The following is a 22,793-nucleotide window of genomic DNA, read 5'->3' on the forward strand; positions in this document are numbered from 1 at the left end:
TATATACAGCATCTATCACCCCCTTATACACTGTACAACACCATATCCACTATATACAGCATCTATCACCCCTTATACATTGTACAACACCTATATCCACTATATACAGCATCTACCACCCCTTATACACTGTACAACACCTATATCCACTATATACAGCATCTACCACCCCTTATACAACACCTATATCCACTATATACAGCATCTATCACCCCTTATACACTGTACAACACCTATATCCACTATATACAGCATCTACCACCCCTTATACAACACCTATATCCACTATATACAGCATCTACCACCCCTTATACACTGTACAACACCTATATCCACTATATACAGCATCTACCACCCCTTATACACTGTACAACACCTATATCCACTATATACAGCATCTATCACCCCTTATACACTGTACAACACCTATATCCACTATATACAACATCTATCACCCCTTATACACTGTACAACACCTATATCCACTATATACAGCATCTATCACCCCTTATACAACACCTATATCCACTATATACAGCATCTATCACCCCTTATACACTGTACAGCACTTATATCCACTATATACAGTATCCATCACCCCTTATACACTGTACAACACCTATATCCACTACATACAGCATCTACCACCCCTTATACACTGTACAACACCTATATCCACTATATACAGCATCTATCACCCCTTATACACTGTACAACACCTATATCCACTATATACAGCATCTACCACCCCTTATACACTGTACAACACCTATATCCACTATATACAGCATCTATCACCCCTTATTTATAATGTTTTTAACCTAATGAAACTAACACACACACACACACACACACACACACACACACACACACACACACACACACACACACACACACACACACACACACACACACACACACACACACAGTGTATTACCTGCTAGCAGGAGGAGAATCATCAGAGGCTTCATATCCATGTCCTTTTATGTCTCTGTAGAGGTGAACCACACAACATCAATCATAAATGAACCCCATTGGATCTTCCATTAACAGCTGTTGAAGGATGATGTCATTGACCAACATTAATTAGAGACTAGTCAATATTCCAAAATCATATGATGTTCATTGATATTCAAAAAAGCAATCCCATAATACTTCCAGTTGTATTAACGGTATCCCTTATGTGTTTACCAGTAGGTGTCTTTTCAGCCTGCTTCCAATGTCTTCAGCCCTCTGCTCTGCTTTCACTGTAGATTACTGTATTATTATTATTATTATTATTATTTCTGTTTTCATTATTATTAGCATTATCATTATTAATATAATTATTATTATTATTATTATTATGATTTTTAATAGTATTATTATAATTATGATTATTATAATTATTATGGTTATTAATATTAGTATTATTATTATGATTATGATTGTTATAAATATTACTATAAATATTATGATTATTATTATGATTATTATTATTGTTATTATTATTATGATCATTATTAATATTATTAATATTATTATTATTAATATTATTATTATTATAATAATTACTATTATTATTATTATTACTAATATTATTATTAATAATACAATTATTATTATGATTATTATTAATTGTATTATTAATATTATTATTATTATTAATATTATTGATACTAATATTATTATTATTATTAATAATACTTTTACTAATATTATTATTTTATTATTATTGTTATTATTATTATTAATATTATTATTATTAATATTATTATTATTATTTATATTATTATTATTATTATTAATATTATTGTTACTAATATTATTATTATTTGTATTATTATTATTATTATTAATATTATTATTATTATTTATTTAACCTTCTTAAAGTATAGTGCACTACTTAGGCACCCTATATACAGTATAGTGCACTACCTAGGCACCCTATATACAGTATAGTGCACTACCTAGGCACCCTATATACAGTATAGTGCACTACCTAGGCACCCTATTCCCTATATACAGTATAGTGCACTGCTTAGGCACCCTATTCCCTATATACAGTATAGTGCACTACTATTCCATATATACAGTTTATTTTAATGTAACCTTTATTTAACTAGGCAAGTCAGTTAAGAATAAATTCTTATTTACAATGACGGCCTAACACCGGCCAAACCCGGACGACCCTGGTCCAATTGTGCGCCGCCCTATGGGACTCCCAATCACGGGCCAGTTGTGATCCAGCCTGGATTCGAACCAGGGTGTCTGTAGTGACGCCTCAACCGCTGAGACGCAGTGCCCTAAACCACCGCGCCACTCGGGAGCCCAGAATAAAAAATACGTGTGATTCAGTGTGGTAGTTACCTTAAAGTTGTTGATTCAGTGTGGTAATTATCTTATTAAAGTCATTGATTCAGTGTGGTAATTATCTTAAAGTCATTGATTCAGTGTGGTAATTATCTTTAAGTCATTGATTCAGTGTGGTAATTATCTTAACAATGTGAAGTGGAAGTGGGTCCAACCTGTTTCTTTCTCCCCTCCTGGGCCGACCACACCTCACTTTCATCATCATAATCTCTCTCTCTCTCCATCTCTCTATCTCTCTCTCTCTCTCTCTCTCTCTCTCTCTATCTCTCTCCATCTCTCTAAGTTGTGAATCGGATTGGCCCTGGTGGTGCTACATCAACAATTCTGCACCGCTATAAAAATATCTCGTCAAGCAATCACCTACACATATGGGTTTATACCTATAGCATCCCATTAATAACAGATGGCAACAGTTAACCTACATCTATGGGTTTATACCTATAGTATCCCATTAATAACAGATGGCAACAGTTAACCTACATCTATGGGTTTATACCTATAGTATCCCATTAATAACAGATGGCAACAGTTAGTCTACATCTATGGGTTTATACCTATAGCATCCCATTAATAACAGATGGCAACAGTTCACCTACATCTATGGGTTTATACCTATATCATCCCATTAATAACAGATGGCAACAGTTAGCCTACATCTATGGGTTTATACCTGTAGCATCCCATTAATAACAGATGTAGCAGCTTTCAGTTGCATAGGTAGGACTACTAATGTCTACAAAATAGGCAGAAAAAAATATAAATACAATTTGAACAAGCAATCATGACAATCAAATTCACTGAAGCTGCTTCTTACCTGAGAATATCAGAGATGTTGTTTCAGCAAGAACCTGCAGTTTGTAGACTACTCAGATGAGAAAGTATGCACCAATAACTTCACCTCTCTTTCTGAGAACTAAAGATGATCAACTCCTGGGTAGAGGGGGGTTTTTTGTACGATGACGGAAAATGAGACTTGGAAATTTTGACCAACCGGTGTGGTTTTAACTTGCGGGACTCGTTGTGTCACTGCCATTCATGAGGGTCAATCACGCCTTTCAAAGAAATGTTTCCACCTACAAGACCCGCAAAACGACTAACCAAAATCAAAAAGTGACTCTTAGACCACGTTAACCAAAAACCCCACCCTCAGTGTTATGATGTTTGTTCAAACCCAGCTGAAAACAAACAAATACAATGTGAGGGAACAATCACATTTATTCATAAAGCCCTTCTTACATCAGCTGACGTCACGAAGTGCTGTACAGAAACCCAGCCTAAAACCCCACACAGCAATGCAGATGGAGAAGCACGGTGGCTAGGAAAAACTCCCTGGAAAGGCCAAAACCTGGGAAGAAACCTAGAGAGGAACCAGGCTCTGAGGGGTGGGCCAGTCCTCTTCTGGCTGTACTGGGTGGAGATTAGAAACCTAGAGAGGAACCAGGCTCTGAGGGGTGGACCAGTCCTCTTCTGGCTGTGCTGGGTGGAGATTAGAAACCTAGAGAGGAACCAGGCTCTGAGGGGTGGACCAGTCCTCTTCTGGCTGTGCTGGGTGGAGATTAGAAACCTAGAGAGGAACCAGGCTCTGAGGGGTGGAGATTAGAAACCTAGAGAGGAACCAGACTCTGAGGGGTGGGCCAGTTCTCTTCTGGCTGAACCAGATAGAGATATTTAAGAGTGAATCAGCAGCACGGTGTGGTCGCCCCCCAGGAGGGGAGATAGAAACCAGTTGGACAGGCTGGGAGCATACCTAAGAACACACAGTACCCTAGATCAGACAGACTGACCTTAGCTCCCTGGCTATGCAACATAGATACTGGGCTCTGAGACAGGGGGGGTTCAGGGCCTTGTCTAAAGTTACCTCCAGACAGGGACAACCAGGGAGGATACCCACAGCCCCAACACCACTAGAGGGATATCAACAGACCACTAACTTACTACCCGGAGACAAGGATGAGTACAGCCCACGAAGATCTGACAGAGTAGGGGGGTTCTCTATACTGTCAGATAGAGCAGCATGATTACAGTTCTCTAGACTGTCAGATAGAGCAGCATGATTACAGTTCTCTAGACTGTCAGATAGAGCAGCATGATTACAGTTCTCTATACTGTCATATAGAGCAGCATGATTACAGTTCTCTATACTGTCAGATAGAGCAGCATGATTACAGTTCTCTAGACTGTCAGATAGAGCAGCATGATTACAGTTCTCTATACTGTCAGATAGAGCAGCATGACTACAGTTCTCTATACTGTCAGATAGAGGAGCATGATTATAGTTTTCTATACTGAAACTCTAGTGAATGGTCAAAATAACTTTACCACTAAATTCTCTAAAACGATGTTGGAGGCGGCTTATGGTAGAGAAATTAACATTTAATTCTCTGGAAACAGCTCTGGTGGACATTCCTGCAGTCAGCATGCCAATTGCACACTCCCTCAAAACATGAGAAATCTGTGGCCTCATGTTATGTGACAAAACTGCACATTTTACAGTGGTCTTTTATTGTCCCCCAGCACAAGGTGCACCTGTGTAATGATCACGCTGTTTATTCAGCTTCTTGATATGCCACACCTGTCAAGAGGATGGATTGTCTTGAAAAAGGAGAAATGCTCACTAACATTTCTGGGATTTTTCATTTCAGCTCAAGAAACATGGGATATTAAACAGCATATATTAAATAATAGGTCTGACTCAGATCACCAGAATACAGTAAGAAACCAACTGACCTGTTCTAGAATCCTCATGTGACAGTAAGAAACCAACTGACCTGTTCTAGAATCCTCATGTGACAGTAAGAAACCAACTGACCTGTTCTAGAATCCTCATGTGACAGTAAGAAACCAACTGACCTGTTCTAGAATCCTCATGTGACAGTAAGAAACCAACTGACCTGTTCTAGAATCCTCATGTGACAGTAAGAAACCAACTCACCTGTCCTAGAATCCTCATGTGACAGTAAGAAACCAACTGACCTGTTCTAGAATCCTCATGTGACAGTAAGAAACCAACTGACCTGTTCTAGAATCCTCATGTGACAGTAAGAAACCAACTGACCTGTTCTAGAATCCTCATGTGACAGTAAGAAACCAACTCACCTGTCCTAGAATCCTCATGTGACAGTAAGAAACCAACTGACCTGTTCTAGAATCCTCATGTGACAGTAAGAAACCAACTAACCTGTTCTAGAATCCTCATGTGACAATAAGAAACCAACTGACCTGTTCTAGAATCCTCATGTGACAGTAAGAAACCAACTGACCTGTTCTAGAATCCTCATGTGACAGTAAGAAACCAACCGACCTGTTCTAGAATCCTCTTAACAACACAAAGAGTCAGGACCCAACCCTACCCGGAAACACACAGCATAGAAATCCCCCTCCCACCCCCACTCTTTTATGCTTCTGCTACTCTCTGTTTATAATCTATGCATAGCCACTTTAATTCTACCTACATGTACATATTACCTCAATTACCTCGACTAACCGGTGCCCCAGCACATTGACTCTGTACCGGTACCCCTGTATATAGCCTCCACATTGACTCTGTACCGGTACCCCCTGTATATAGCCTCCACATTGACTCTGTACCGGTACCCCCTGTATATAGCCTCCACATTGACTCTGTACCGGTACCCCCTGTATATAGTCTCCACATTGACTCTGTACCGGTACCCCCTGTATATAGTCTCCACATTGACTCTGTACCAGTACCCCCTGTATATAGCCTCCACATTGACTCTGTACCGGTACCCCCCTGTATATAGCCTCCACATTGACTCTGTACCGGTACCCCCTGTATATAGTCTCCACATTGACTCTGTACCAGTACCCCCTGTATATAGTCTCCACATTGACTCTGTACCAGTACACCCTGTATATAGCCTCCACATTGACTCTGTACCCCCTGTATATAGCCTCCACATTGACTCTGTACCGGTACCCCCTGTATATAGCCTCCACATTGACTCTGTACCGGTACCCCCTGTATATAGTCTCCACATTGACTCTGTACCGGTACCCCTGTATATAGTCTCCACATTGACTCTGTACCAGTACCCCCTGTATATAGCCTCCACATTGACTCTGTACCGGTACCCCCCTGTATATAGCCTCCATATTGACTCTGTACCGGTACCCCCTGTATATAGCCTCCACATTGACTCTGTACCAGTACACCCTGTATATAGCCTCCACATTGACTCTGTACCGGTACCCCCTGTATATAGCCTCCACATTGACTCTGTACCAGTACACCCTGTATATAGCCTCCACATTGACTCTGTACCAGTACCCCCTGTATATAGCCTCCACATTGACTCTGTACCAGTACCCCTGTATATAGCCTCCACATTGACTCTGTACCGGTACCCCCTATATATAGCCTCCACATTGACTCTGTACCGGTACCCCCTGTATATAGTCTCCACATTGACTCTGTCCGGTACCCCCTGTATATAGCCTCCACATTGACTCTGTACCGGTACCCCCTGTATATAGTCTCCACATTGACTCTGTACCGGTACCCCCTGTATATAGCCTCCACATTGACTCTGTACCGGTACCCCCTGTATATAGTCTCCACATTGACTCTGTACCGGTACCCCCTGTATATAGTCTCCACATTGACTCTGTACCGGTACCCCCTGTATATAGCCTCCACATTGACTCTGTACCGGTACCCCCTGTATATAGTCTCCACATTGACTCTGTACCGGTACCCCCGTATATAGCCTCCACATTGACTCTGTACCGGTACCCCTGTATATAGCCTCCACATTGACTCTGTACTGGTACCCCCTGTATATAGTCTCCACATTGACTCTGTACCGGTACCCCCTGTATATAGTCTCCACATTGACTCTGTACCGGTACCCCCCTGTATATAGCCTCCACATTGACTCTGTACCGGTACCCCTGTATATAGCCTCCACATTGACTCTGTACTGGTACCCCCTGTATATAGCCTCCACATTGACTCTGTACCGGTACCCCCTGTATATAGCCTCCACATTGACTCTGTACCGGTACCCCGTGTATATAGTCTCCACATTGACTCTGTACCGGTACCACCTGTATATAGCCTCCACATTGACTCTGTACCGGTACCCCCTGTATATAGTCTCCACATTGACTCTGTACCGGTACCCCCTGTATATAGCCTCCACATTGACTCTGTACCGGTACCCCCTGTATATAGTCTCCACATTGACTCTGTACCGGTACCCCCTGTATATAGTCTCCACATTGACTCTGTACCGGTACCCCCTGTATATAGCCTCCACATTGACTCTGTACCGGTACCCCTGTATATAGCCTCCACATTGACTCTGTACTGGTACCCCTGTATATAGTCTCCACATTGACTCTGTACCGGTACCCCCCTGTATATAGTCTCCACATTGACTCTGTACCGGTACCCACCGTATATAGCCTCCACATTGACTCTGTACTGGTACCCCCTGTATATAGCCTCCACATTGACTCTGTACTGGTACCCCCTGTATATAGTCTCCACATTGACTCTGTACCGGTACCCCCTGTATATAGCCTCCACATTGACTCTGTACCGGTACCCCCTGTATATAGCCTCCACATTGACTCTGTACCGGTACCCCCTGTATATAGCCTCCACATTGACTCTGTACAGTTACCCCCTGTATATAGCCTCCACATTGACTCTGTACCGGTACCCCCTGTATATAGCCTCCACATTGACTCTGTACCGGTACCCCCTGTATATAGCCTCCACATTGACTCTGTACCAGTACACCCTGTATATAGCCTCCACATTGACTCTGTACCAGTACCCCTGTATATAGCCTCCACATTGACTCTGTACCAGTACCCCCTGTATATAGCCTCCACATTGACTCTGTACCGGTACCCCCTGTATATAGCCTCCACATTGACTCTGTACCGGTACCCCGTGTATATAGTCTCCACATTGACTCTGTACCGGTACCACCTGTATATAGCCTCCACATTGACTCTGTACCGGTACCCCCTGTATATAGTCTCCACATTGACTCTGTACCGTACCCCCTGTATATAGCCTCCACATTGACTCTGTACCGGTACCCCCTGTATATAGTCTCCACATTGACTCTGTACCGGTACCCCCTGTATATAGTCTCCACATTGACTCTGTACCGGTACCCCCTGTATATAGCCTCCACATTGACTCTGTACCGGTACCCCCTGTATATAGCCTCCACATTGACTCTGTACCGGTACCCCCTGTATATAGTCTCCACATTGACTCTGTACCGGTACCCCCTGTATATAGTCTCCACATTGACTCTGTACCGGTACCCCCCTGTATATAGCCTCCACATTGACTCTGTACCGGTACCCCTGTATATAGCCTCCACATTGACTCTGTACCGGTACCCCCTGTATATAGTCTCCACATTGACTCTGTACCGGTACCCCCCTGTATATAGTCTCCACATTGACTCTGTACCGGTACCCCCTGTATATAGCCTCCACATTGACTCTGTACCGGTACCCCTGTATATAGTCTCCACATTGACTCTGTACCGGTACCCCCTGTATATAGCCTCCACATTGACTCTGTACCGGTACCCCCTGTATATAGCCTCCACATTGACTCTGTACCGGTACCCCCTGTATATAGCCTCCACATTGACTCTTTACCAGTACCCCCTGTATATAGCCTCCACATTGACTCTGTACCGGTACCCCCTGTATATAGCCTCCACATTGACTCTGTACCGGTACCCCCTGTATATAGCCTCCACATTGACTCTGTACCGGTACCCCCTGTATATAGCCTCCACATTGACTCTGTACCAGTACACCCTGTATATAGCCTCCACATTGACTCTGTACCAGTACCCCTGTATATAGCCTCCACATTGACTCTGTACCGGTACCCCCTGTATATAGCCTCCACATTGACTCTGTACCGGTACCCCCTGTATATAGCCTCCACATTGACTCTGTACCGGTACCCCGTGTATATAGTCTCCACATTGACTCTGTACCGGTACCACCTGTATATAGCCTCCACATTGACTCTGTACCGGTACCCCTGTATATAGTCTCCATATTGACTCTGTACCGGTACCCCCTGTATATAGCCTCCACATTGACTCTGTACCGGTACCCCTGTATATAGTCTCCACATTGACTCTGTACCGGTACCCCCTGTATATAGTCTCCACATTGACTCTGTACCGGTACCCCCTGTATATAGCCTCCACATTGACTCTGTACCGGTACCCCCTGTATATAGCCTCCACATTGACTCTGTACTGGTACCCCCTGTATATAGTCTCCACATTGACTCTGTACCGGTACCCCCTGTATATAGTCTCCACATTGACTCTGTACCGGTACCCCCCTGTATATAGCCTCCACATTGACTCTGTACCGGTACCCCCTGTATATAGCCTCCACATTGACTCTGTACTGGTACCCCCTGTATATAGTCTCCACATTGACTCTGTACCGGTACCCCCTGTATATAGTCTCCACATTGACTCTGTACCGGTACCCCCTGTATATAGCCTCCACATTGACTCTGTACTGGTACCCCCTGTATATAGCCTCCACATTGACTCTGTACTGGTACCCCCTGTATATAGTCTCCACATTGACTCTGTACCGGTACCCCCTGTATATAGCCTCCACATTGACTCTGTACCGGTACCCCCTGTATATAGTCTCCACATTGACTCTGTACCGGTACCCCCTGTATATAGCCTCCACATTGACTCTGTACTGGTTCCCCCTGTATATAGCCTCCACATTGACTCTGTACCGGTACCCCCTGTATATAGTCTCCACATTGACTTTGTACTGGTACCACCTGTATTTAGCCTCCACATTGACTCTGTACCGTAATACCGTGTATTTAGCCTCCACATTGACTCTGTACCGTAATACCCTGTATTTAGCCTCCACATTGACTCTGTACCGTAATACCCTGTATATAGCCTCCACATTGACTCTGTACCGTAATACCCTGTATTTAGCCTCCACATTGACTCTGTACCGTAATACCCTGTATATAGCCTCCACATTGACTCTGTACCGTAATACCCTGTATTTAGCCTCCACATTGACTCTGTACCGTAATACCCTGTATATAGCCTCCACATTGACTCTGTACCGTAATACCCTGTATATAGCCTCCACATTGACTCTGTACCGTAATACCCTGTATATAGCCTCCACATTGACTCTGTACCGTAATACCCTGTATATAGCCTCCACATTGACTCTGTACCGTAATACCCTGTATATAGCCTCCACATTGACTCTGTACCGTAATACCCTGTATATAGCCTCCACATTGACTCTGTACCGTAATACCCTGTATATAGCCTCCACATTGACTCTGTACCGTAATACCCTGTATTTAGCCTCACTATTGTTATTTACTGCTGCTCTTTAATTGTTTGTTATTTTTATTTTTTACTTAACACATATTTTTCTTGAAACTGCATTGTTGGTTAAGGGCTTGTAAGTAAGCATTTCACTCTGAGGTCTACTACACCTGTTGTATTCAGCATTTCACTGTGAGGTCTACTACACCTGTTGTATTCAGCATTTCACTGTAAGGTCTACTACACCTGTTGTATTCAGCATTTCACTGTGAGGTCTACTACACCTGTTGTATTCAGCATTTCACTGTAAGGTCTACTACACCTGTTGTATTCAGCATTTCACTGTAAGGTCTACTACACCTGTTGTATTCAGCATTTCACTGTGAGGTCTACTACACCTGTTGTATTCAGCATTTCACTGTAAGGTCTACTACACCTGTTGTATTCAGCATTTCACTGTGAGGTCTACTACACCTGTTGTATTCAGCATTTCACTGTGAGGTCTACTACACCTGTTGTATTCAGCATTTCACTGTGAGGTCTACTACACCTGTTGTATTCAGCATTTCACTGTGAGGTCTACTACACCTGTTGTATTCAGCATTTCACTGTGAGGTCTACTACACCTGTTGTATTCAGCATTTCACTGTGAGGTCTACTACACCTGTTGTATTCAGCATTTCACTGTGAGGTCTACTACACCTGTTGTATTCAGCATTTCACTGTGAGGTCTACTACACCTGTTGTATTCAGCATTTCACTGTGAGGTCTACTACACCTGTTGTATTCAGCATTTCACTGTGAGGTCTACTACACCTGTTGTATTCAGCATTTCACTGTAAGGTCTACTACACCTGTTGTATTCAGCATTTCACTGTGAGGTCTACTACACCTGTTGTATTCAGCATTTCACTGTGAGGTCTACTACACCTGTTGTATTCAGCATTTCACTGTGAGGTCTACACCTGTTGTAGTCAGCATTTCCCTGTAAGGTCTACTACACCTGTTGTATTCAGCATTTCACTGTGAGGTCTACTACACCTGTTGTATTCAGCATTTCACTGTAAGGTCTACTACACCTGTTGTATTCAGCATTTCACTGTAAGGTCTACTACACCTGTTGTATTCAGCATTTCACTGTAAGGTCTACTACACCTGTTGTATTCAGCATTTCACTGTGAGGTCTACTACACCTGTTGTATTCAGCATTTCACTGTAAGGTCTACTACACCTGTTGTATTCAGCATTTCACTGTAAGGTCTACTACACCTGTTGTATTCAGCATTTCACTGTAAGGTCTACTACACCTGTTGTATTCAGCATTTCACTGTGAGGTCTACTACACCTGTTGTATTCAGCATTTCACTGTGAGGTCTACTACACCTGTTGTATTCAGCATTTCACTGTGAGGTCTACTACACCTGTTGTATTCAGCATTTCACTGTGAGGTCTACTACACCTGTTGTATTCAGCATTTCACTGTGAGGTCTACTACACCTGTTGTATTCAGCATTTCACTGTGAGGTCTACTACACCTGTTGTATTCAGCATTTCACTGTGAGGTCTACTACACCTGTTGTATTCAGCATTTCACTGTGAGGTCTACTACACCTGTTGTATTCAGCATTTCACTGTGAGGTCTACTACACCTGTTGTATTCAGCATTTCACTGTAAGGTCTACTACACCTGTTGTATTCAGCATTTCACTGTGAGGTCTACTACACCTGTTGTATTCAGCATTTCACTGTGAGGTCTACTACACCTGTTGTATTCAGCATTTCACTGTGAGGTCTACTACACCTGTTGTATTCAGCATTTCACTGTGAGGTCTACTACACCTGTTGTATTCAGCATTTCACTGTGAGGTCTACTACACCTGTTGTATTCAGCATTTCACTGTGAGGTCTACTACACCTGTTGTATTCAGCATTTCACTGTAAGGTCTACTACACCTGTTGTATTCAGCATTTCACTGTGAGGTCTACTACACCTGTTGTATTCAGCATTTCACTGTGAGGTCTACTACACCTGTTGTATTCAGCATTTCACTGTGAGGTCTACTACACCTGTTGTATTCAGCATTTCACTGTGAGGTCTACTACACCTGTTGTATTCAGCATTTCACTGTGAGGTCTACTACACCTGTTGTATTCAGCATTTCACTGTGAGGTCTACTACACCTGTTGTATTCAGCATTTCACTGTGAGGTCTACTACACCTGTTGTATTCAGCATTTCACTGTAAGGTCTACTACACCTGTTGTATTCAGCATTTCACTCTGAGGTCTACTACACCTGTTGTATTCAGCATTTCACTGTGAGGTCTACTACACCTGTTGTATTCAGCATTTCACTGTAAGGTCTACTACACCTGTTGTATTCAGCATTTCACTGTGAGGTCTACTACACCTGTTGTATTCAGCATTTCACTGTAAGGTCTACTACACCTGTTGTATTCAGCATTTCACTGTAAGGTCTACTACACCTGTTGTATTCAGCATTTCACTGTGAGGTCTACTACACCTGTTGTATTCAGCATTTCACTGTGAGGTCTACTACACCTGTTGTATTCAGCATTTCACTGTGAGGTCTACTACACCTGTTGTATTCAGCATTTCACTGTGAGGTCTACTACACCTGTTGTATTCAGCATTTCACTGTAAGGTCTACTACACCTGTTGTATTCAGCATTTCACTGTGAGGTCTACTACACCTGTTGTATTCAGCATTTCACTGTGAGGTCTACTACACCTGTTGTATTCAGCATTTCACTGTGAGGTCTACTACACCTGTTGTATTCAGCATTTCACTGTGAGGTCTACTACACCTGTTGTATTCAGCATTTCACTGTGAGGTCTACTACACCTGTTGTATTCAGCATTTCACTGTGAGGTCTACTACACCTGTTGTATTCAGCATTTCACTGTGAGGTCTACTACACCTGTTGTATTCAGCATTTCACTGTGAGGTCTACTACACCTGTTGTATTCAGCATTTCACTGTGAGGTCTACTACACCTGTTGTATTCAGCATTTCACTGTAAGGTCTACTACACCTGTTGTATTCAGCATTTCACTGTAAGGTCTACTACACCTGTTGTATTCAGCATTTCACTGTAAGGTCTACTACACCTGTTGTATTCAGCATTTCACTGTGAGGTCTACTACACCTGTTGTATTCAGCATTTCACTGTGAGGTCTACTACACCTGTTGTATTCAGCATTTCACTGTGAGGTCTACTACACCTGTTGTATTCAGCATTTCACTGTGAGGTCTACTACACCTGTTGTATTCAGCATTTCACTGTGAGGTCTACTACACCTGTTGTATTCAGCATTTCACTGTGAGGTCTACTACACCTGTTGTATTCAGCATTTCACTGTAAGGTCTACTACACCTGTTGTATTCAGCATTTCACTGTGAGGTCTACTACACCTGTTGTATTCAGCATTTCACTGTGAGGTCTACTACACCTGTTGTATTCAGCATTTCACTGTGAGGTCTACTACACCTGTTGTATTCAGCATTTCACTGTGAGGTCTACTACACCTGTTGTATTCAGCATTTCACTGTGAGGTCTACTACACCTGTTGTATTCAGCATTTCACTGTGAGGTCTACTACACCTGTTGTATTCAGCATTTCACTGTGAGGTCTACTACACCTGTTGTATTCAGCATTTCACTGTAAGGTCTACTACACCTGTTGTATTCAGCATTTCACTGTGAGGTCTACTACACCTGTTGTATTCAGCATTTCACTGTGAGGTCTACTACACCTGTTGTATTCAGCATTTCACTGTGAGGTCTACACCTGTTGTAGTCAGCATTTCCCTGTAAGGTCTACTACACCTGTTGTATTCAGCATTTCACTGTGAGGTCTACTACACCTGTTGTATTCAGCATTTCACTGTAAGGTCTACTACACCTGTTGTATTCAGCATTTCACTGTAAGGTCTACTACACCTGTTGTATTCAGCATTTCACTGTAAGGTCTACTACACCTGTTGTATTCAGCATTTCACTGTGAGGTCTACTACACCTGTTGTATTCAGCATTTCACTGTAAGGTCTACTACACCTGTTGTATTCAGCATTTCACTGTAAGGTCTACTACACCTGTTGTATTCAGCATTTCACTGTAAGGTCTACTACACCTGTTGTATTCAGCATTTCACTGTGAGGTCTACTACACCTGTTGTATTCAGCATTTCACTGTGAGGTCTACTACACCTGTTGTATTCAGCATTTCACTGTGAGGTCTACTACACCTGTTGTATTCAGCATTTCACTGTGAGGTCTACTACACCTGTTGTATTCAGCATTTCACTGTGAGGTCTACTACACCTGTTGTATTCAGCATTTCACTGTGAGGTCTACTACACCTGTTGTATTCAGCATTTCACTGTGAGGTCTACTACACCTGTTGTATTCAGCATTTCACTGTGAGGTCTACTACACCTGTTGTATTCAGCATTTCACTGTGAGGTCTACTACACCTGTTGTATTCAGCATTTCACTGTAAGGTCTACTACACCTGTTGTATTCAGCATTTCACTGTGAGGTCTACTACACCTGTTGTATTCAGCATTTCACTGTGAGGTCTACTACACCTGTTGTATTCAGCATTTCACTGTGAGGTCTACTACACCTGTTGTATTCAGCATTTCACTGTGAGGTCTACTACACCTGTTGTATTCAGCATTTCACTGTGAGGTCTACTACACCTGTTGTATTCAGCATTTCACTGTGAGGTCTACTACACCTGTTGTATTCAGCATTTCACTGTAAGGTCTACTACACCTGTTGTATTCAGCATTTCACTGTGAGGTCTACTACACCTGTTGTATTCAGCATTTCACTGTGAGGTCTACTACACCTGTTGTATTCAGCATTTCACTGTGAGGTCTACTACACCTGTTGTATTCAGCATTTCACTGTGAGGTCTACTACACCTGTTGTATTCAGCATTTCACTGTGAGGTCTACTACACCTGTTGTATTCAGCATTTCACTGTGAGGTCTACTACACCTGTTGTATTCAGCATTTCACTGTGAGGTCTACTACACCTGTTGTATTCAGCATTTCACTGTAAGGTCTACTACACCTGTTGTATTCAGCATTTCACTGTGAGGTCTACTACACCTGTTGTATTCAGCATTTCACTGTGAGGTCTACTACACCTGTTGTATTCAGCATTTCACTGTGAGGTCTACACCTGTTGTAGTCAGCATTTCCCTGTAAGGTCTACTACACCTGTTGTATTCAGCATTTCACTGTGAGGTCTACTACACCTGTTGTATTCAGCATTTCACTGTAAGGTCTACTACACCTGTTGTATTCAGCATTTCACTGTAAGGTCTACTACACCTGTTGTATTCAGCATTTCACTGTAAGGTCTACTACACCTGTTGTATTCAGCATTTCACTGTGAGGTCTACTACACCTGTTGTATTCAGCATTTCACTGTAAGGTCTACTACACCTGTTGTATTCAGCATTTCACTGTGAGGTCTACTACACCTGTTGTATTCAGCATTTCACTGTAAGGTCTACTACACCTGTTGTATTCAGCATTTCACTGTGAGGTCTACTACACCTGTTGTATTCAGCATTTCACTGTGAGGTCTACTACACCTGTTGTATTCAGCATTTCACTGTGAGGTCTACTACACCTGTTGTATTCAGCATTTCACTGTGAGGTCTACTACACCTGTTGTATTCAGCATTTCACTGTGAGGTCTACTACACCTGTTGTATTCAGCATTTCACTGTGAGGTCTACTACACCTGTTGTATTCAGCATTTCACTGTGAGGTCTACTACACCTGTTGTATTCAGCATTTCACTGTGAGGTCTACTACACCTGTTGTATTCAGCATTTCACTGTGAGGTCTACTACACCTGTTGTATTCAGCATTTCACTGTAAGGTCTACTACACCTGTTGTATTCAGCATTTCACTGTAAGGTCTACTACACCTGTTGTATTCAGCATTTCACTGTAAGGTCTACTACACCTGTTGTATTCAGCATTTCACTGTAAGGTCTACTACACCTGTTGTATTCGGCGCATGTGACAAGTAACATTTGATTTGATTAATTATAAAGTCCCCAATAACCTAGAGGCATGTACTTCCCCCAAAAGCATCTCAGAACTGCTCCCATCCTGTTTAGCCACCTTGCTGGGTGGAAAAACAAAACATTTACAGCATTCCCAAAACCTCCTCCCACCACCCCTCCTTCTACCACCACCCCTCCCTCCCCCCTCCTTCTACCACCCCTCCCTCCTCCTCCTCCCACCACCCCTCCCTCCCACTCCTTCTACCACCACCCCTCCCTCCCCCCTCCTTCTACCACCCCTCCCTCCTCCTCCTCCCACCACCCCTCCCTCCCACTCCTTCCACCATCCCTCCCTCCCCTCCTCCTTCCACCACCCCCTCCCTCCCACCATCCCTCCTCCCCCCTCCTCCTTCCACCACCCCTCCCTCCCACCATCCCTCCCTCCCCTCCTCCTCCCACCACCCCTCCCTCCCTCCCCCTCCTTCTACCACCCCTCCCTCCCACTCCTTCCACCACTCCTAAATTTAACCTTGCGTAATACCCTAGATGCAGTCGCACTCCTAAAAACAAAAAAAACATTTGTCATAAGAAACTAGCTCCCTGGTATACAGAAAACACCCGAGCTCTGAAGCAAGCTTCCAAATAATTGGATAGAAATGGCGCCACACCAAACTGGAAGTCCTCCGACTAGCTTGGAAAGACAGTACCGTGCAGTATCGAAGAGCCCTCACTGCTGCTCGATCATCCTATTTTTCCAACTTAATAGAGGAGGACAAGAACAATCCAAAATGTATTTTTGATACTGTCGGAAAGCTAGCTAAAAAGCAGCATTCCCCAAGAGAGGATGGCTTTCACTTCAGCAGTGATAAATTCATGAACTTCCTTGACGAAAAGATCATGATCATTAGAAAGCAAATTACGAACTCCTTTTTAAATCTGCGTATTTCTCCAAAGCTCAGTTGTCCTGAGTCTGCACAACACTGCTGGGACCTAGGATCAAGGGAGATACTACAGTGTTTTAGTACTATATCTCTTGACACATTCATGAAAATAGTAATGGCCTCTAAACCTTCAAGCTGCATACTGGACCCTATTCCAACTAAACTACTGAAAGAGCTGCTTCCTGTGCTTGGCAGGGGCGGTTCTGGGGAGGGGGGGGGGGGCAGTGACAAGTATGAAATAATTTTGACATAACAAATTTTTGCTATCGTTCTTTTTTTTTACATCCGTTATTAGACAGAACGAACACTAATGATTATGAACATGGTCTTTTGTCTGCCAATGACTGCAATGCAGTGAAGAAAACGATATGACAACAATAACGTCTAATGTAACTGGCCCCCTCTAACAGTACAACTGGCCCCAGCTTGCCCCCCCCCCTAGTTAAAATGGTCTAGAACCGCCACTGGTGCTTGGCCCTCCTCTGTTGAACAAAATAAATATAAATTAAATGATAATAATAAATCCCATCTATCCACCGTGTCACATCTGCTCCTGCAACGCTCTCTACTGCTCATCAAGCCTCTCTTGAAAAAGCCAAACCCAGTTTTCGGACCATATCGAATCTCTCATTCCTCATTCCATTTTTTTTTTTTTGAAAAAGCTGTTGAACAGCAACTCACTGCCTTCCTAAAGACAAAACAATGTATAGGAAACGCTTCAGTCTGGTTTTAGACCCCATCATAGTACTGAGACTGCACTTCGTGAAGGGTGGTAAATTACCTTTTAATGGCGTCAGACCGAGGCTCTGCATCTGTCCTCGTGCTCCTAGACCTTAGTGCCCGCTTCTGACAACATCCATCACCACATTATTTTGGAGAGATTGGAAACGTAAATTGGTCTACACGGACAAGTTCTGGCCTGGTTTAGATCTTATCTGTCGGAAAGATATCAGTTTGTCTCTCTGGATTGTTTGTCCTCTTGACAAATCAAACAGTAAATTTCGGTGTTCCTCAAGGCTCCGTTTTAGGACCACTATTGTTTTCACTATATATTTTACCTCTTGGTGATGTCATTTGGAAACATAATGTTAACATTCACTGCTATGCGGACGACACACAACCATACATTTCAATGAAACATGGTGAAGCCCCAAAATTGCCATCCCTGGAAGCCTGTGTTTCAGACATAAGGAAGTGGAAGGTGGCAATGTGACGTCCTGACCCTTGTAAGATGTCATTTTCTAAAGTAGAGTAGGTCAGGGCGTGACAGGGGGTGTTTTTCTGGTTATCTGTTTCTATGTGGGTTTCTAGGTTTCTATTTCTATGTTGGGGTTGTTGGGATGATCTCCAATTAGAGGCAGCCGGTTCTCGTTGTCTCTAATTGGAGATCATATTTATGTAGGGGTTTTTTTCCCACTTGTGTTTGTGGGTTGTTAATTTGTGAGAAGTGTGTATTTCTCTCTGCGTCACGGTTTTGTTGTTTTGTTATTTCAAGTATTTGGTGTATTGCAACGTTTCACGATAATAATAAATATGTGGAACTACAAACACGCTGCGCCTTGGTCCGATCTTTTAGCCTGTTATGGCTAGGGGGCAGTATTTTCACGGCTGGATAAAAAACGTACCCGATTTATTCTGGTTACTACTCCTGCCCAGTAACTAGAATATACATATAATTATTGGCTTTGGATAGAAAACACCCTAAAGTTTCTAAAACTGTTTGAATGGTGTCTGTGAGTATAACAGAACTCATATGGCAGGCAAAAACCTGAGAAGATTTCATGCAGGAAGTGGCCTGTCTGACAAGGTGTCGTTCTTCTTGTCTCTGTTTATTGAAGAGTGAGGATCTTAGCTGTCCCGTGACACTTCCTACAGCTGCCATAGGTTCTCAGAAGGCGGCAAAAGCGGAATCGTGGCTTTGCAGGCTCTGGCTGAAAAAAAGTAGCGCGTTTGGGTAGTGGCTGGTTACAGTACTGTGAGACTCAGGCTCGTGCCCGCGTCGACCGAAAGCTTTGTTTTCTTTCCTCTGTTTAGCTAAATGGACAATCCCGGTCGGAATATTATCGCTTTTTTACGAGAAAAATGGCATAAAAATGGATTTTAAACAGCGGTTGACATGCTTCGAAGTACGGTAATGGAATATTTAGATTTTTTTTGTCACGAATTGCGCCATGCGCACGACCCTTCTTTACCATTCGGATAGTGTCTGGGACGCTACGAACAAAACGCCGCTATTCGGATATAACGATGGATTATTTTGGACCAAACCAACATTTGTTATTGAAGTAGCAGTCCTGGGAGTGCATTCTGACGAAGACAACAAAAGGTAATCAAACTTTTATAATAGTAAATCTGATATTGGTGAGTGCTAAACTTGCCGGGTGTCTAAATAGCTAGCCTGTGATGGCTGGGCTATGTACTTAGAATATTGCAAAATGTGCTTTCACCAAAAAGCTATTTTAAAATCGGACATATCGAGTGAATAGAGGAGTTATGTATCTATAATTCTTAAAATAATTGTTATGCTTTTTGTGAACGTTTATCGTGAGTAATTTAGTAAATTGTTAGCAAATTCCCCTGAAGTTTATCCCCTGGTAGTTCTAAACGTCACATGCTAATGTAAAAAGCTGTTTTTTGATATAAATATGAACTTGATTGAACAAAACATGCATGTATTGTATAACATAATGTCCTAGGTGTGTCATCTGATGAAGATCATCAAAGGTTAGTGCTGCATTTAGCTGTCTTCTGGGTTTTTGTGACATTATATGCTAGCTTGAAAAATGGCTGTGTGATTATTTCTGGCTGGGCACTCTGCTGACATAATCTAATGTTTTGCTTTCGCTGTAAAGCCTTTTTGAAATCGGACAGTGTGGTTAGATAAAGGAGAGTCTTGTCTTTAAAATGCTGTGAAATAGTCATATGTTTGAAAAATTGAAGTTTTTGTATTTTTGAGGAATTTGTAATTCCCGCCACGCCCATCATTGGATATTGGAGCAGGTGTTCCGCTAGCGGAACGTCTAGATGTAAGAGGTTTTAAACAGCCGTGACAGGCAACTGTTTTACTTTTAAACTCAGACAAAACAGAGATGCTTGTTCTAGGTCGCAAGAAAAAAAAGAGATCTTCTGTTGAATCTGACAATTAATCTTGATGGTGGTACAGTCGTCTCAAATAAAACTGTGAAGGACCTCGGCGTTACTCTGAACCCTGATCTCTCTTTTGACGAAAATATCAAGAATATTTCAAGGACAGCTTTTTTACATCTTCGTAACATTGCAAAAATCTGAAACTTTCTGTCCAAAAATGATGCAGAAATATTAATCCATGCTTTTGTCACTTCTAGATTAGACTACTGCAATGCTCTACTTTCCGGCTACCTGGATAAAACACTAAATAAACTTCAGTTAGTGCTGAACACGGCTGCTAGAATCCTGACTAGAACCAACAAATGTGATCATATTACTCCAGTGCTAGCCTCCCTACACTGGCTTCTGTTAAGGCATGGGCTGATTTCAAGGTTTTACTGCTAAACTACAAAGCATTACATGGGCTTGCTCCTACCTATCTCTCCGACTTGATCCTGCCGTACATACGCTACTGTCACAAGACGTAGGCCTCCTTACTGTCCCTAGAATTTCTAAGAAAACAACCAAAAAAAACCTGAGCCCTAGGACCATGCCTCAGGACTACCTGGCCTGATGACTCCTTGTTGTCCCCAGTCCAACTGGTTGTGCTGCTGCTCCAGTTTCAACTGTTCTGCCTGCGGCTATGAAACCCTGACCTGTTCACTGGACATGCTACCTTGTCCCGGACCTGCTGTTTTCGACTCGCTCTCCCTGCTGTCTCTAACTCTGAATGATCGGCTATGAAAAGCCAACTGACATTTACTCCTGAGGTGCTGACTTGTTACACCCTCTACAACCACTGTGATTATTATTATCTGACCCTGCTGGTCATCTATGAACATTTGAACATCTTGGCCATGTTCTGTCATAATCTCCACCCGGCACCGCCAAAAGAGGACTGGCCACCCTTCAGAGCCTGGTTCCTCTCTAGGTTTCTTCCTAGGTTCTGGCCTTTCTAGGGAGTTTTTCCCCATCCACCGTGCTTCTACATCTGCATTGCTTGCTGTTTGGGGTTTTAGGCTGGTTTTCTGTACAGCACTTTGTGACATCGGCTGATGTAAAAAGGGCTATATAAATACATTTGATTGATTGAATGGTGGAAAAACGATTGGAACCATTTCCCTGTTTGACCGCTGGGTTTTATGGGTATTATGACACCTCCACTGTGGTGCTCTATGGCACAGATTCAAAGATGAGCCCTCCTTCCATCTCTATGGACTATATTCATTGTTAACTTTGTAATATTTCAGACAGTCACACTCCTCCACAAGAGCAAAAATATATTTAATATTCACATTTTTAAAATCGTCGACATGAATGAATTAATGGAAAACAAGCTTCAATGCAGATATGTAGAGTGCTTATGTTAAAAATAACTAAATGGTCTACAGCTGTCTATATCAACAGTTTAACAGGTGGTAGAGAAACATGGAGGAGGAGGACGTCTACTGCTGTCTATATCAACAGTTTAACAGGTGGTAGAGAAACATGGAGGAGGAGGACGTCTACAGCTGTCTATAACAGGTGGTAGAGAAACATGGAGGAGGACGTCTACAGCTGTCTATATGAACAGTTTAACAGGTGGTAGAGAAACATGGAGGAGGAGGAGGATGTCTACAGCTGTCTATAACAGGTGGTAGAGAAACATGGAGGAGGACGTCTACAGCTGTCTATATCAACAGTTTAACAGGTGGTAGAGAAACATGGAGGAGGAGGACGTCTACATAAACAGTTTAACAGGAGGTAGAGAAACATGGAGGAGGAGGAGGACGTCTACAGCTGTCTATATCAACAGTTTAACAGGTGGTAGAGAAACATGGAGGAGGAGGACGTCTACATAAACAGTTTAACATGAGGTAGAGAAACATGGAGGAGGAGGACGTCTACAGCTGTCTATAACAGGTGGTAGAGAAACATGGAGGAGGACGTCTACAGCTGTCTATATCAACAGTTTAACAGGTGGT

The 22,793-nt window shown here is 42.7% G+C and overlaps 1 protein-coding gene across 1 annotated transcript in view; it reads right to left on the bottom strand.

Moving 5' to 3' along the window:
- Window positions 1-22,094: 22,094 nt before the first annotated feature.
- Window positions 22,095-22,793, bottom strand: part of LOC106592379 (WD repeat-containing protein 19) — a gene marked incomplete at its 5' end in the record, with an annotated part of 23,585 nt that continues 22,886 nt past the window's right edge. The window contains 1 exon segment of the mRNA XM_045713073.1: window positions 22,095-22,793. This exon segment is cut by the window's right edge and continues 2,264 nt beyond it.

The sequence above is a fragment of the Salmo salar genome, unplaced genomic scaffold, assembly GCF_905237065.1.
Source record: "Salmo salar unplaced genomic scaffold, Ssal_v3.1, whole genome shotgun sequence".
Classification (NCBI taxonomy): domain Eukaryota; kingdom Metazoa; phylum Chordata; class Actinopteri; order Salmoniformes; family Salmonidae; genus Salmo; species Salmo salar.